Source organism: Melospiza georgiana, chromosome 1, assembly GCF_028018845.1.
Source record: "Melospiza georgiana isolate bMelGeo1 chromosome 1, bMelGeo1.pri, whole genome shotgun sequence".
Lineage (NCBI taxonomy): Eukaryota > Metazoa > Chordata > Aves > Passeriformes > Passerellidae > Melospiza > Melospiza georgiana.
Window position 1 is genome coordinate 67687252 of NC_080430.1, and position 14380 is coordinate 67701631.

Consider the following 14380-nt stretch of genomic DNA (forward strand, 5'->3'; position numbering starts at 1 on the left):
GGGGCTGTAGGTGTGCAGTTACTCACCTGCTCTTATTTGGAGACCAAAGGCCACTGTCTTGGCCCACCCCTGGCAGGTGTTACCTTGGTGTTTGCTGTTGAAGGAGACTCAGGGGAAGAAGACAGGGGTGGAACTGGTGCTTAAGAAGCTGAAAAGAATTTAAAAAAAAAAAACAAAACCAACCCTGCCCTCCCAAAAACAAGAAAAAACCCCACTTGCTCCATTTAAGTTCAGCTATTCATCAATTTACAGAAATGGAAAGAATAACATTGAAATTATTTACCAAAAAGTCTAGTGCACTCTTTCACTATTACAAAAATAAAGTATTTTAGACGTTGCTGTATAAAAATAGCCCATGACATCAGCTCTGTTTTGCCTCAGCTCCAGAAAAAGCTGTGGACTACATGGGATGTGTGTGGGGTTGGAGGTATTTTTAGGTTGCTTATTGGGGACTGTTGGGAATAAAATTGGTACTAAATCTGTCTCATTCATTCAGGGAACAGAATTCACTACAGGGGAAGGGGAGAAAGCAGAAGCAGCTAATTTCTCTCACAACACCATGCTTTAGACACTTTCCCTGCATTGCCAAACAGAGAGAGGAGCATCAGCTCCCTCTGGAAGAGCTAATTCATGTTTTCCCTCAGCTGACCTTTAAAAGAGCCCAGAAAGACTAAACAATGCTGGAGGAATCCAGATTCTGAGGCTAAACAGCAAAATCTTTCCAAGGAGCCCCAAGAGCCACATGTTGCCAGCACCCCCACAGAGACAGCAGTGTTAGTTGCAAATATCCTGTGCCAGCTTTTGTATCTCCTCCTCCTCTTCCTCACCTTCACCTCTGCCACAGAACCAAACTGTGTGTGACCTTTTGGGAGCCCTTTTCTGTCACATTCCTGAGCCTTAAGAGATTCAGATTTTCAAGTTTTTATCTACAGCTGCAGTAATGAGGAACTGGGACAACAAATTCTAAAGCCATGAAACAACCAGACTGAATAAAACTTGCAGCTACATTTTCTTTAAAAAAAAATAAAAAGTACTGAGGCATTACATTACACGATTTGCAATGTAATTGATAGCAAACAGCACAAGCCTGTTTCATTAGTGAGCAAACAACAACAGTAATGAAAAGACTTCTTGTTAAGGCACTAATCTCCCATTAAGGGACAGCTGTGAGGTTTCATGGACAATGTCACTCTGGGTACCAGCAGAAATCACAGTGTGTTCACGTGCGAGGTTTGAAATCAATTTATGAGAGAGCATGAGCAGGTTGCAACTGCATTTCTGTTCCTTGCAGGAGGCTTCAAAGTAATAAGAGGTATCCTGGAAATTCTATGTTTTTATCCTATTGAAATAGGAGCTATAGAAAAAAGGCAAATTACTAGGGAAAGAGCTGCCACAAGTTTGCAGATTATTGTACCAAGGAAGAGACCATAAACCAGAGGCTCTCAGTATATTTTTATTGCAGTCACCCTTTGCATGCAGTGCTTGGCTCATGGGTTTACGTGCCGGGTACCCTGTCTGCACCGGGAGTACCTGTGCGTGCACGGCAGATAACAGCTCCTCCTGTCCTGCTCTGTTATCAGGCCAGAAGTCCCAGGGCTGCCTGCCCTGACTCACACACCAACAGAGCCAGGCGTGGGGAGGTGGAGCTGTGGCCCCAGCACGCTGGGCCGTGGGCTGGGTGTTTAGTTTGCCATATCTAAATGGTGAAAGGCTCGGTGGTGCGTGACTCAGGGCTGCGAGCGGCTAAGCGGTGTCAAGCACAGCAAACAGCCTGTTTGGTAAACCAGTCAGCAAATACCTACAGATGAGGGAAGAGCTTAAAGAAGTCTGGAATTCCCTGGGAATGAATCACAAGCACTAAACTTGCCCAAATTTAGCAAGCAGTGTTTTCCAAGCTGAAGGAGTGTACCAACGTGAAACACTCAGAGATTGCAAAGGCAACTCAGCCCTGGCTCTTTCACAGATACATCCCAAATCACTTTGCCAAGTAGGTCGATATCATTACACTCCCTTTTTAAGGAGGGTGACAGAGGCTGGCCTGAGGAGGGGCAGCCTGCAAGAAAAAGTGTGGCCAAGGGCAGAACAAAAGTCTCCTTTGTCACTCACTAGTGACCTTCCAGTCTAAAAATACAGATATTCTCTTTTGTTGGATGGGGAGGGAAGGAGGTTGCTTCAACTTCAGATTTGTGCTTCAAATTAATTATACTTTAAATTTATTTAATCTAATTTCTCAGATTTAAATTTTTTCCCTTATCAAATATATATTAAAAATACCAACAACTTTGTAAGAGGATCTGTTTAAACCAAAACCAGTCCCACTGTAATTAGTTCTTAGGTCCATGAGGCAGGGAGCCAACACTTGATATTTAAACGGCCCCATCCTCCCTGTTACCAAAATTCTGAATAAAATTCATATGATTCCCATTGCTGACGCAACAGCATGGAGCACAGGGGTTTGCAGAAGCCAGAGGAGACACTAGAAGAATCCATCTGTTCACATTCCCCAGTGAAAGGCTGGTTTGTGAGCTTACAGGTTAATGGAAGCATAACAAGGTACAGTGGAGCCATGAGGGAGAAGGCAGGAGCTGTGATGAGGCAAATGATCACAGCCTTGGCTTCAGAAAATATCCTATATCCTGCCCCACAGTTAACCTCTCTTCTGCCACCTCTTCTCTGGGGCAGACTTCTCCAAGACCACTGTCACCGCGGAAAACAGAGAAAAATGCTATTGAGCAAGATGCTTGAAAGGTGAAGGATGGGTCTATTTGTCCTCCTCAGCTGCTGAAAGCAGGAACACAGAATAATTAAACTCCATGTGATCTGCCAGCAAAATGTTTAGATGTGACTGCTTTGTTTCTCTGAGTCTTTATTACAGAATCCATTGGTGGTGATGGTGGGAGATGCACAAGCAAGGTGCTCCATTATCTCCATGTTCCTTTGAAGCAGGTCTTTCTCAGGAGCTTCGCTGCTGCTCCAACAGGTGTTACCTCATGTGATGCCCAAAGTTTTCTCATTTAGTTTATTGTTTCCATCTCTTCCAGTCTGGATTCTTACATTAGACAAATTTCCCATCAAGCCCGGATAATGCAATAGAAAATTCTGACTGTGCTGCCTCTAGGACAGCTTTTGATTTGCCATCAGCCTTATGAATACTTTTACTCTGAGTTTCCTGGTAAGCAGTATCAACTACATCTAGTCCAGCATTAGCTACTTTATGTGATTCCTTCCTTTACAAAGATTAAGAGGAATATTTCTTTTTAATTGAAAACTAAAGTCCATGTAGAGGGAGTATCTGAAAGATCCTTGCTTCTCTAAACCATGCTCACATGAACAGCACCACAGCTTGCTTACAGAGTGAAAACATGTTTTTCTGCAACATCAAGCCCATCTCGCTCACAAGCAAGGGAGAGGAGGAAGAGTCTTGTGCACTCTGTATGATTTGTGCACCCACTAGCCAAGAACTGCCTGAAAAATAACTATGGTGAAGTCTTTCCTTCAGTCACCTTCAATGAGGCTAAGCATTTTTGTGCAGTATAGAAACGAGTGGTCTTTTACACACAGTTTAATACACAAAGTAGGAGAAACACAGGTTTTTTACAGTGAAAGTCATATTTGTGCTCTTAGAAAATCTGGATGTTTTTCCAGAGAAAATTGTTAATATTAGAAAAAAGACACCACTTCCTCCTTCAAATTACAATGAACAATTGTGGGGTTTGATACACCTGGCCATTATTAGTTGTCTCAACTGTATTTATCTAAACTCCGTTTATAATCATAAACTCTCTTTATGATTATATCCAATATATAACACATATTGTAGCACGCCAATAAAACTAGATACAAGAGTCACACCTTAGACAATGCAGAGTTCAAGGACTTCACATTCATCTGCTGCTTTTATTGCTAGCTCTGGTGAACTAGGCCAGTTACTTCAGCCCTCCACCAGGAATGGAAAAATACCAGCATGGCAATTCATGTGATAGCAATCATCAGCTTTTGGGGTATGACCATACAAAAAAGGGGGCAAAACAATCCAGGGAAGGGCCACTACTGCTTTTGCCTAATGCTTTCACTCTGCGCTACAAATGTTGTAAGAACGAATCCCTAAACTTCCAGACTCCTTCACCCTGTGCCTGGCTCCCTTCCAGCTGGGGAAGCACACGAATACAGCAGCTGGAGACATGAGAAAGCTCAAAGGAAATAGGTTAACTAGGGAATGTTTAAACTCCTTTTTTACAGGCCCTTGCTAAGGGCCTGAAACCAGGAACTGTAGAGCTTTTAAGAGCTTATTTTGTATCATATTCAGCCCAGAGTATTTATTCTCTGTCTTTGTCACAGAACACAGGAAGGAGAGGATCTTCTGCTGGACTGACAAGGAACCTTACCACTCCTCTAATTTCCAAAGGTTCTATTGTGGTTCTTCCTTTAGGCCTTCCCAGGACAATGGGGCTCTCAACAACACCTGCAGACAGGACACAAAGCTGTCTCCCTGCCCTGCTGGGCTGCTTGTCATTGCTGCCCCCTGCACAAGCTCCCTGCAGCTTTGTGGGCAACTGTGCAGTGCTGCCAGCCTCTGGAAACCACCTCCTTTTTCAGTGCCTAGCAAAGGATTTCCTTTGAAAATTGTGGCCATCATCATTATCTGGCAGTTTAAGAAAAGGTGCACTAGATATTTCCCTGGAAGTCAGAAAGTTCCTTATTGCCCTCTGATAAATATCTGACAACCATTAAAAGCTGTGTTCTGCAACAACCCAGGGCAGAGAAGTAGCATTTTCCTGTCCTCCAGGGCTTAGAAGTACAGGCATGCCCAGCCCAGTGACACACTAAGCAAACATGGAATATCTGGCTCTTGTTGCAGGGCTTAAAAATATGTGTTTCTCACAGGGCTCCCCTCTCCTCTCCACAATCTGGGGGCTGCTTTGGAGGAGGTAGACACACAACAGAGTTTTGAGGTGTTCCTGAAATCCACCTCCTGCCTCTTCCCACCCTGAGTCACTCAGAAAAGTGCTTTGAAAATCTGGATTCAAGCTACAGGAGGTCAGTGTTTGTCCAGCACACAGGACATACCTAGGAGCTTGGCCTGCTGTATTTCCTTGTCACACTGCAAAGGAAATGGGATCCCTCTGCTTTTCCAAGCCTCACACCTCCTACAGCCTCAGTGGCCCTCCATGACTACTCAGCCAGGAGAGCAGCAGGGCAGGGCAGGTTCAGCTGCTCCCCCCCAGGCTGTGGGGATGGGGAGCAGTGCAGGTACTTAGACCTGTGTCAGAGCTTTTGGTATCACAGAAATCCTCCAAATCCCCACCCAAAGCATAACCAGCGAGCAGTAATAACAACAACAAAATAACCCCTGAGCACACTAATGCCAATTTAAAAGGGCAATGTCTCAGTTAGTGTCAAGCTGTTATGAAATCCAAAGGGGAGAGCAGCATTTCCCATGGGCAAAACAATGGGTTAGCTCTTAGGGGTTTGTCCCATGTGCAGTCAGAACTGATATCCTATTCTATTATGTTATGAACATGTTGGATCTAAAAAGGAATAACTTTTAATGTTATCAGAAACATCTTCTCTTCATGTCCCTGTGCAAGAGCTGATAAGAAACACTATGGTGACTTGCTATCACTGCTTTTTGTACATATCTTTTAGAAAGGACAATGACAAATTGGATTTTGACTTCCTCCTCCTATTTTGTTTAGATTCAACTTAATAGTTGCTACAGTTTCATGTAATGGAGTCCAGAAACACATTCTCTCCCTGAATTTGTAGATTGTCTGTAAGAGGCTGAAAAGAACAATAAATCTGAGAGTGTTCCTTATTCAGAATGATGTCCCTAAACATTTCTCAAGCTGTACATAGTTCGTAATCACGTGGATTTCAATATTCAAAGTACAAGGCAGACTGGCTAAGTCTGAATGGCCTGATGGACCACATAGAATAGTTTTTGAAAAAAACATTTATACATCTCAGGTGCCCGTTGCAAAGGAAAGCCCCATTAAGAATAGAAGGTCATAACAGCTATACAAAAATTACAAGGATGGAAAAGAATAAAATAGTCAAAGAACAGAGTAACACAGGTCTATGAAATGCATTTGAGTCTGCAGCTCCTCTTACCCTTTCCATTTCAGGGGGAAAAAAATGCACTCATTGTGCCAATAAATCTGCACATTTGGAGGCATTTTAGTGCATGCCTAAATGCAAGTCTTGGCTTACAAAACCGAGGACTTAAAAGTTAAGAAATGGCAATAGGAGGATTTCTTTTGCAATCTGAGATATCTCCTGTCACATATGCATGCATGCACACCTCAGTATGTAGTTATAGGTCTCCCAGGCCTAGCAGGGATAGAGAATCTGTCACATGTTCTCTCTGTCCTTCAAAGTACAAGGCCAGCTGCAGGAATGACACTTTGCTATCTGCTGGGGACAGGATGGAGTACATCCTAATCAAGAAAAAAGCTTATGGGTAGAAGCAATGTTTTTCATTAGCCCAATTAGGATATTTAGGAAAAGGAGAAAACCTTATAGGTGGACAAGTGCTTTTACAGGTCAGAAACAGAATCAGCAAATTCCCAATAAAACTGCAGGCATTTGCTCTGAGAAAAAAAAGGAAAAAAAAAACCCAAAACAACAAAAAAAATCCCCCTCTGCAACCCCAGGATCTGAGCTCCATGGAGGCAATGGCCTCCTCAGCAGACAATACAAATCCCTGAAGGTGGGTGCTTGTCTGTCACAAGGGTTGAGACCTGCTTTTCCCCCAAGCTGTGTTTCCTATCCTGGAGGGGTCCTGCCTCCCTGGCAATCACTGACTGTGGCTGCAGAGGTAGAGCAAATCCAGGCTTCCCAACTGCTCTGGGGGACAGAAGAGTAATGGCACAGGCCATAGGAGGATGGAGGCAGCACAGGGCAGGAGCTAATCCCTCTGCACCCATGACAAGTCACGGCAGCCCCACCACCCAGCCCACAAGGTAGATTATATTCACCAGACTGGGTCTCCCCTCCCCAGCTAAATCACCTGCAGACAGCCTGAGGCATCACTGTGCTCCAGCTGCCCATCAGCACTTTGGCCCTTGCTCTCACAGATCTGTCTTCCAAGAAAAGTTATTTTTCTTGTATGCTTCCTCATGGTGTTGGCTGAAAGGTCTAAGAAATGCAGGAGCTGCATTATGGAAAGAAAAAAACCCAAAACAAATAGATAAATGGAAGGGATAAATAGGAACATTATGAAAACAGCAGGACAGATACACCAAGATCTAAGGTGGGTCTGTTAGTAATTTGGAATGCATTTCTCATTTAGGAAAACTGGTACCAAGGGCTGCAGATCGTAAGTGAATCATCAGGTATTTACAGGAGAGTAAGGGGGGCAGTGGCTGACCTGGCAGCCTTGCTGATGTTTTTCTGAAACTGGAATATGCACATAGCAATTCTTTTCTCCTTATCTAGTCCTCAAAACTGCTTGTAAGTATGCATGCTTGCAAGTCACCCCAGGTTAGCTGTGTCAGAATAACAACTGATCATTCCACATACACAGGCCTGGCTTTTTGGAATTCCCTTTAAGGTTGAAAGCCACTAAGTTGACATGTTTTTCTCCGTGTGATTCTCCTGGTATGGCTTTGTGGTGGCCTGATGTCATACCTAACCACAAAAGATCATGATCTAATATACCATAACTGTTAAAAAAATATAGTGTCCAACACATTGGTTTCCAAACCTCACAGGGAAAATATTCATGCCATAAATCTTCGCAGCTTTTCAAAGAGAAGGGCTTTGAAAGATGACATTTAAAATACCATATGGTATACTTGGTGAGTAGGAACATTAAATGGGTGAATTTTTTAAAATTATTATTATTTTACAAAAACATTTGGTACTTCTATAGAATATGGAAAATATTCTAGAGACGTGAAAGAATGTTCCTTTCAAAGCCCAGGTCTCTTTCATACCACACTGGCAGTTCAGCAGTTTGACATTACTGCAGCAGTATAAAGCAGCCTCTGGGTGAGAATCTGGTTTGGGCAGTGGGGAATTGCATTTCAACAAATCAATCATTTGCAGGCTGTAATTGAAGAAAATACTTATAGGAAAAAATACACAATTAATCTGTGGCAAAATGATGTTAGCGAGGGTTAGGCAGCAGAAGATATTTTCAGGACATTGTGAACAGGCAGGAGACTGAAGGGACAAAAGCATATTAAAAAGACAAACCCTTCAAGACAGACTTCAGAGTTGCCATTTATTGCTGTTTTGTTTCCAGCAGCTGAGACTCTGTGCCATTTTACAAACACGCTGTTTGTGTTTAGAGCTAAATGGGTTTATCTTGAAATGCAGCCCTTTTCCTGAGGCCTTGTGGCCTGTACAGCTCTCTTTCTGCCTTTTTTTTCCCTTTGCCCAGCTATGGCTTCATTCCCACATTTGACCAAGGTGGAAGCTGGCAGTCCCTTAGAGGCAGGGGAAGGGCTGGAATTTTCCAGGTCACATGCAGGACTCCAACCTTCTCCCAGGCATGGGGCACAGCCTCTGAGCAGGAAAAGTGCTTACAGCTGCTTTCTGCTCTCCAAGACAAGTTCAATAACGTCACTGTCTCAGTTAATTCATCCTCTGCAGAGCAAGAAATGCAATCAGCGCTAACACAGGCAATCCTCAATGCCTGCATTTCCATTTCCCTCTCCTTGCAGTGAGTCAAGGAAAAGGTGTTGTTCATTTCTCTCCTCACTGATGTCTCACAGGATTTGTCCTGCAGCTGACTGTGGCACCTCAATGATCCCAAATCCAGAGATGAAGGCATGGGGGCATCAGACTTTCGTGGTTGCAAATCAGGCTTGGCCAGATTTTCCTGGGGGGCAGGCATCCCAGCTGGTCCCTTACTCTGGTCTGACACCAGGCTCCACATCTGGGCTGATGCAGACATAGATTTGGACCAGAGCTGTGTGTTTGGGACAGCTCCAGTGCCCTGGGCTCTGCCTCAGGTCTGGCAGGCGGAAACTTGGGCTGCAAAAGCTGGGAAATCAGTCTAAAAATATGTATTTCAGTAAAAGTTTGTTTTTCAGATCTGTTTTTCCGCCTTACACGCTAGAAATGTTGGGCAAGTGGTTTTTGGTACCAAGAACTGCCTTTTCATTAGAAAAGAATGTCCCCACCAACCACATCCCCATGTAAGGAAAAAAGCAGCAACTTACTGGTAAAGCTGTTAAGTGGGAAGGCAGAATTACATTCTCTGCTGAACCTTGCTGTCATTTCAGTGAGGTTCCATGGTTTCAGCAGCTCCTTACCAGGAGTGATGTACACACAGAGGTCAGCACGAAGCCCACTGGGCTCAGCTGGGGGCTGCTGAAAGCAGGAGCCTCACCAGGGTGCCAGGCAGAGCCTCTGCTCCCTGCTGCACCCAGGGGCTGAGGTCTGTGTGTTTACAGAAATCAGAGAAAGCACGGGATGAAATGCTTCTTCATTAAGGCTGCAGCTGGGGTCGTGCCTTCCGATTCTTTGAAAAGCCCAGAAAAACAAACATTTTGCACTTACTGTTTTTGGGTTGAAGGAGGAATGTCCCTCTGACAAAATGAATGCATGGAGAGTGTTATGGAAAGAGGTGAAAAAGTTTCTCTTACCTTGCACAGAAGTATGCCACATGGGGCTTGATCTGCCAGCTGAGGGAACTCATAAGCTGTAACCAAAACTTAAAGGCCAAAAGGTAATCACTGCTGGGCATTTGTGTGAAGAAAAAAAATAATAATTATCCATATACATATATATATGTGTGTGTGTGTGTGTACATATATGCACACATATATATACACATATATATGTATATATACATATACATATATATATGTGTGTATATATATATATACTGAAAATAAGAAAATAAAATAATAAAAGGATAAAAAATAAAAAAATAATAAAAGAAAAATAAGAAAACTGAAATCAGTTTTCAGTGTGATTTTGTACACAAATTCTGGTTTTACAATGGAACAATCTCAAATTGCAATACCTGAGGAAACAATAAGCAAAATGGAAAGTTTGGGAGATACAAAGTCTGGACACAGGATGGCATTTTGGAGCACGGATTCTTCTCCTGTTATAAACAAAACCAAATGCTGAACTCTTTAACCCAACCACAGCATCCTGCTGATTCAAGAAGCCCTTCTATTCAAAGAATGTAAACTCTGCTATGACAGGAGCTGAGAGCTCTCTTTTATGGAGAGCAGGAAACTTTTAGAAAAGGCCAGTTTATGACCTGGTTGGAGAGCTGGAAATAATTAAGTGTTCTTGTCAAAGGCCAAAGTCATAGGGTTAAATTCCTAGGAACTCAAAACAACCCTCGGTGACTGTGCCAAGACTGATCATTTGGCCCTTTCCTGCCCACAATGGGCAGGCACTGAGCAGCCTGGGACAGGAATGAGCCATGCCTCAGTTATCTGCTCTTTCCAAATCCAAGCCTGACATTTTTAGACTCATCACACGCTTGTGGCCTAAAAAAGCAAAGCTGAGGTTAAAAAAATAAAAATAAAATCTGGAAATAAGAATTGCAGCCAAATGACCTATTTATATCCACTCCAAATATGAGCTAAACAATAAATGAAGATCCTGATTCATATTCTTCTTCTGATGTAACCCTGCTCGATTTGATGAGCCACCAGACTCTGCAGGAAGAATCTGGCCCTTGGGGAGCTGTCACGCTCTGCTGTGCACACTAAAAATGCAGGACTCTCTATACCTATAGGGATCTTGCTGCTTAAATTGAAGCTGTGCATGGTGTTCCTACTGAGCAGGGCTCAAAAATGTAGTGAGGGGGAAGGGGGAATTTGGTGATTTTTAACCAAATGATGACATCAGAGGAGCAACAGACTGTCTCCCCTTGTGACACTTAGCTGGAACACAGTGCAACAGTGGGTTGCCAACATCCCTAAAGCAAGTTATAAGCTTGTCCTGGTGACACTCTAACCAATGCACTCAGCGGAGGCAAGAGGAGAGCAGTGGTGGAGAGGACCAGGGCTTGCTCCACAAACTGTGTGACAGGGGAGAAATGTGCTGCTGCCCTCGGAGTTGCTTTTCCCATTACTTCTCACTCAAAGTCTTTTGCCCTGGTGCCTTCAAAAACTATTTGACTCTTGCTTTGAGCATCTTTATAAGGCAAAAAAAAAAAATGCCCCTGAAATCCTCAGAGAGTGTTTCTCAGCTCTAATTGCAGTCAAATCATCTGTTACAAGCCAAGCAGATTTTCCTTCTACACCAGAAGAGCAGAATTACAGTTTTGCTCCACTGCTTTAAGCTCAAAATCATCTCCACTCAGCCTTGTACAAGGAATTGGTTTGTCCAAATCCCTTGCTTCAGTCAAGGCAACTCATCTGGTATCAAACTTCTCTTTTAAAGGTCAAGGTCTCAGACCGGATCTGAAATGTTCACAAAACTTGGTGGACATCTTGCTTCACAATGGGATGAAATGAGGTCAAATTATAAATATTTCTGCAATTTTGCAGATCAGATCAGGTCCTGGCACAGTGGGATGAGCCAGTCTCTATTGAAGGTGGCCCTTCTGCTTGTGTCTCTTCTCCAGCTGTGGTTCTGCCAGTCCTCAAGCAATCCTGCTCCATCAATTCGTCCTTATTCATCCCCCTCCTTCCTCCCTGTTCAAATTTCTAAACCTGAAGAGCAACTGAGACCATCCGGTGACCCCCTGAACTGACTGTTCTGTCTTTTGTGAATCTAAATTGATTTTCCTTGCATGGGAACATCCAGGATCTACCCTTTGACCTTCAGACTGAGGTTCTGTATTAGGAGTAAGAGAGAATGCAAAAGTGGCATTTGACTGTCAGTGTTGCCAAGAAATGTGAGCCATTCTCTACTAGGAAACCGTCTGTTTGTGTCCAGTGCCTGGAAATATGGGAATTGCCAGACTTGCTTAGAAACAAGGGTCAATATCCTGTCCCTGATGCTAGCCAGCACCAGATGCTTGAGAGAAAGGTCTGGGAAGCCTGCAGCTGGGCAGATATGGGATAATTCCATCCTTATCTCCCTGCTTTGGGGAGCAGTATAGCAAGCATGGACACAAACACGGACACAAACACAGACACATGCACACAAATACATGCACACTGGAAACCATGTGCCTCAGAGAGCTCTTTTCCTGGGAATACTGCAGTATTCTGTGTAAAATCAAGAATTTTTAATATCCATTACCACAGCATTGAACAGGGATGTGGCTTTGTTAAGGAAGGGAGTGAATAAGGCACGGGATGATGAAGGTTCAGGAACTGTATTTAGCTCTTGGTTTTCCATCACCAGTGTGCAGCTAATAAGTCAACTTAAAATGGCCACTAAAAATAACCCTGTTCACATGCCCAGGAGCTAAAATACCATCATTTTGCAAAAGAACAGTGTTCTTGAAAGAAATTGCAAACCCTTCACCCATATTCTACATGTGGGCATATTTTATAACCCGAGTATATTCCTGATCATGGGTTAGGGCCCTTTTTCCATGTTTCTAGGGTCAACTGTTAGGCTTCCAGATTATTTTAGGCAGGTAGTCAATGGTCTTAAAGTCTCTCAGGTACGTTCAGCTTGCAGTAATGTTCCTTCTAGTCCCTACACACTGGAGGGGAGATGAAGTGGGACCAGGCTGAGCCTGGATGTTTCTACACTACCCTGAACAGATTGCCCTTTCTACCTATGATTTAATAATGCTGGATTTTGCTTTTTCCATAATGGCACTGATTCACAGGAAAAAAGAGGCTTTCTTTGTGTCAAGCTACAGCTGGGGATTTGATGTGAGGTTTGTCAGGGATTCTGGAAAGCTACTGGAACAGCCACTGTGGATTTCCTGGCCCAATTTCTTTCTGTGTTTTGAGTATATCTGCTGTTACATAAATCTGATGATTATGAAAACACTACACTGTTTAATACCCACAGCTCAGATGAGAGGGGGAGGAGGAAGTTTGTGCTGACCTGTAAGAGAATCTTGTTATTGATACAGTTGAGGAAAACAGATCTCAGCACACTTTGCTTATTTAATTAGTGTCTGTTTCTGCGCCCCAGCTGTCCCACAGAACTCTTTCTGTACCAGTAATTAAAACACATAAAATTGTACAGAGCTATAAGATGATAATCCACATTATCTGATACTGCTGTTATTTGATAGCTCTTCAAACAAAGCACAAAGCAACCCTGACCTTCCTTACGGGTTTTACTCAGAAAGAGACTCAACACAAAGAGACATATAACTCTGCCCTCTAAAACCAGTGGGCATAGAAAATAGGATTGCAATTTCTTGGCCAAAAAAGAAGTGTTTCCTTGGTGTTAGGGGAGTAAGCTATTTTTATTTTGTTCTGAAATCTTTGTGAGGGGCCTCTCTGAATCAGTCCAAAACACAAAGTCCTCCCTAATCTGGAGAACATTGTACTCTTTCTCTTGCAATGCATGCTATTGAACAGCAAAAGAATAACCTCATGGGCAGGTTTTTCTGGAAAGGTTTCTCAAATAAAAGCACCTTCTGTCCTCCCTCATCCTTTGTAGATGCAGCTCCATCCAGGGCTTACCAGCTCCTCTGCAATCATAGGACAGCCAGGGCTGAATTCCAGGATTAACTCTCTCCTAGGACAGTTCTGTGGGTATCACACTTTTTCCTCACTTCCCAGCAGGCAAACTTTCTTCTCTTTCTATTTCTACTCCTCCCCATCCTTCCCTCAAGGGCAGACAAACCATAGAACTGCTTCTTTTTCTCAGGCAGGGCATCATTTAGGAGAAACAGTAATTCTCTAGATACTGCTAGTTGCTTATGGGAAACTGTCTGGCCATGTTGGGCAAAAGTTAATCTGATAGAAATTAATTCTGCTGGCTCAAGGTGATAAAAAAGTGTTGATGGTCACCCTGCATTGGCAGAATTAATACCAGGGCAGAGCTTTGCCAGCAGCACAAAGCCCCCACAGGAGTGTGGAATCAGCAGCATAAACCCTGTGCTGCAGTCATCATGTCCAAATGTCACTCCCTGGTGATGATCAAGCACATACTGAGGAGTGGCTGCTTTACAGAGTCTTGCAACAACAAACATGATACTGGGTGCTCCAAGGTCCCAGCAGGTTTGGCAGTGCCATCCACCACTGCACCTCTGCACAGGGACTTCAAGAGGGGGAGGCATGATTCCAGCTTGTCAGATGCTTTCTGGCCTGCCAGGCAGAAAACCCTTCCTCACCCCAGGCTGTGGCATGGTCTTTCAGCCAACTGTGCCTCATCAGGCAGAGACATCCCCTTCACATGGGATCCTGAGGACACCAGCCCACACCAACTCCTGGCTGTCCCCAAGGGTGTACTTCAATCTGATGTGTCCCTGCAATACCAGTCTTCAACAGAAACACCAGTTTGCAATCAAGAAAACTCTCTTTATGTCTTGGTCCAT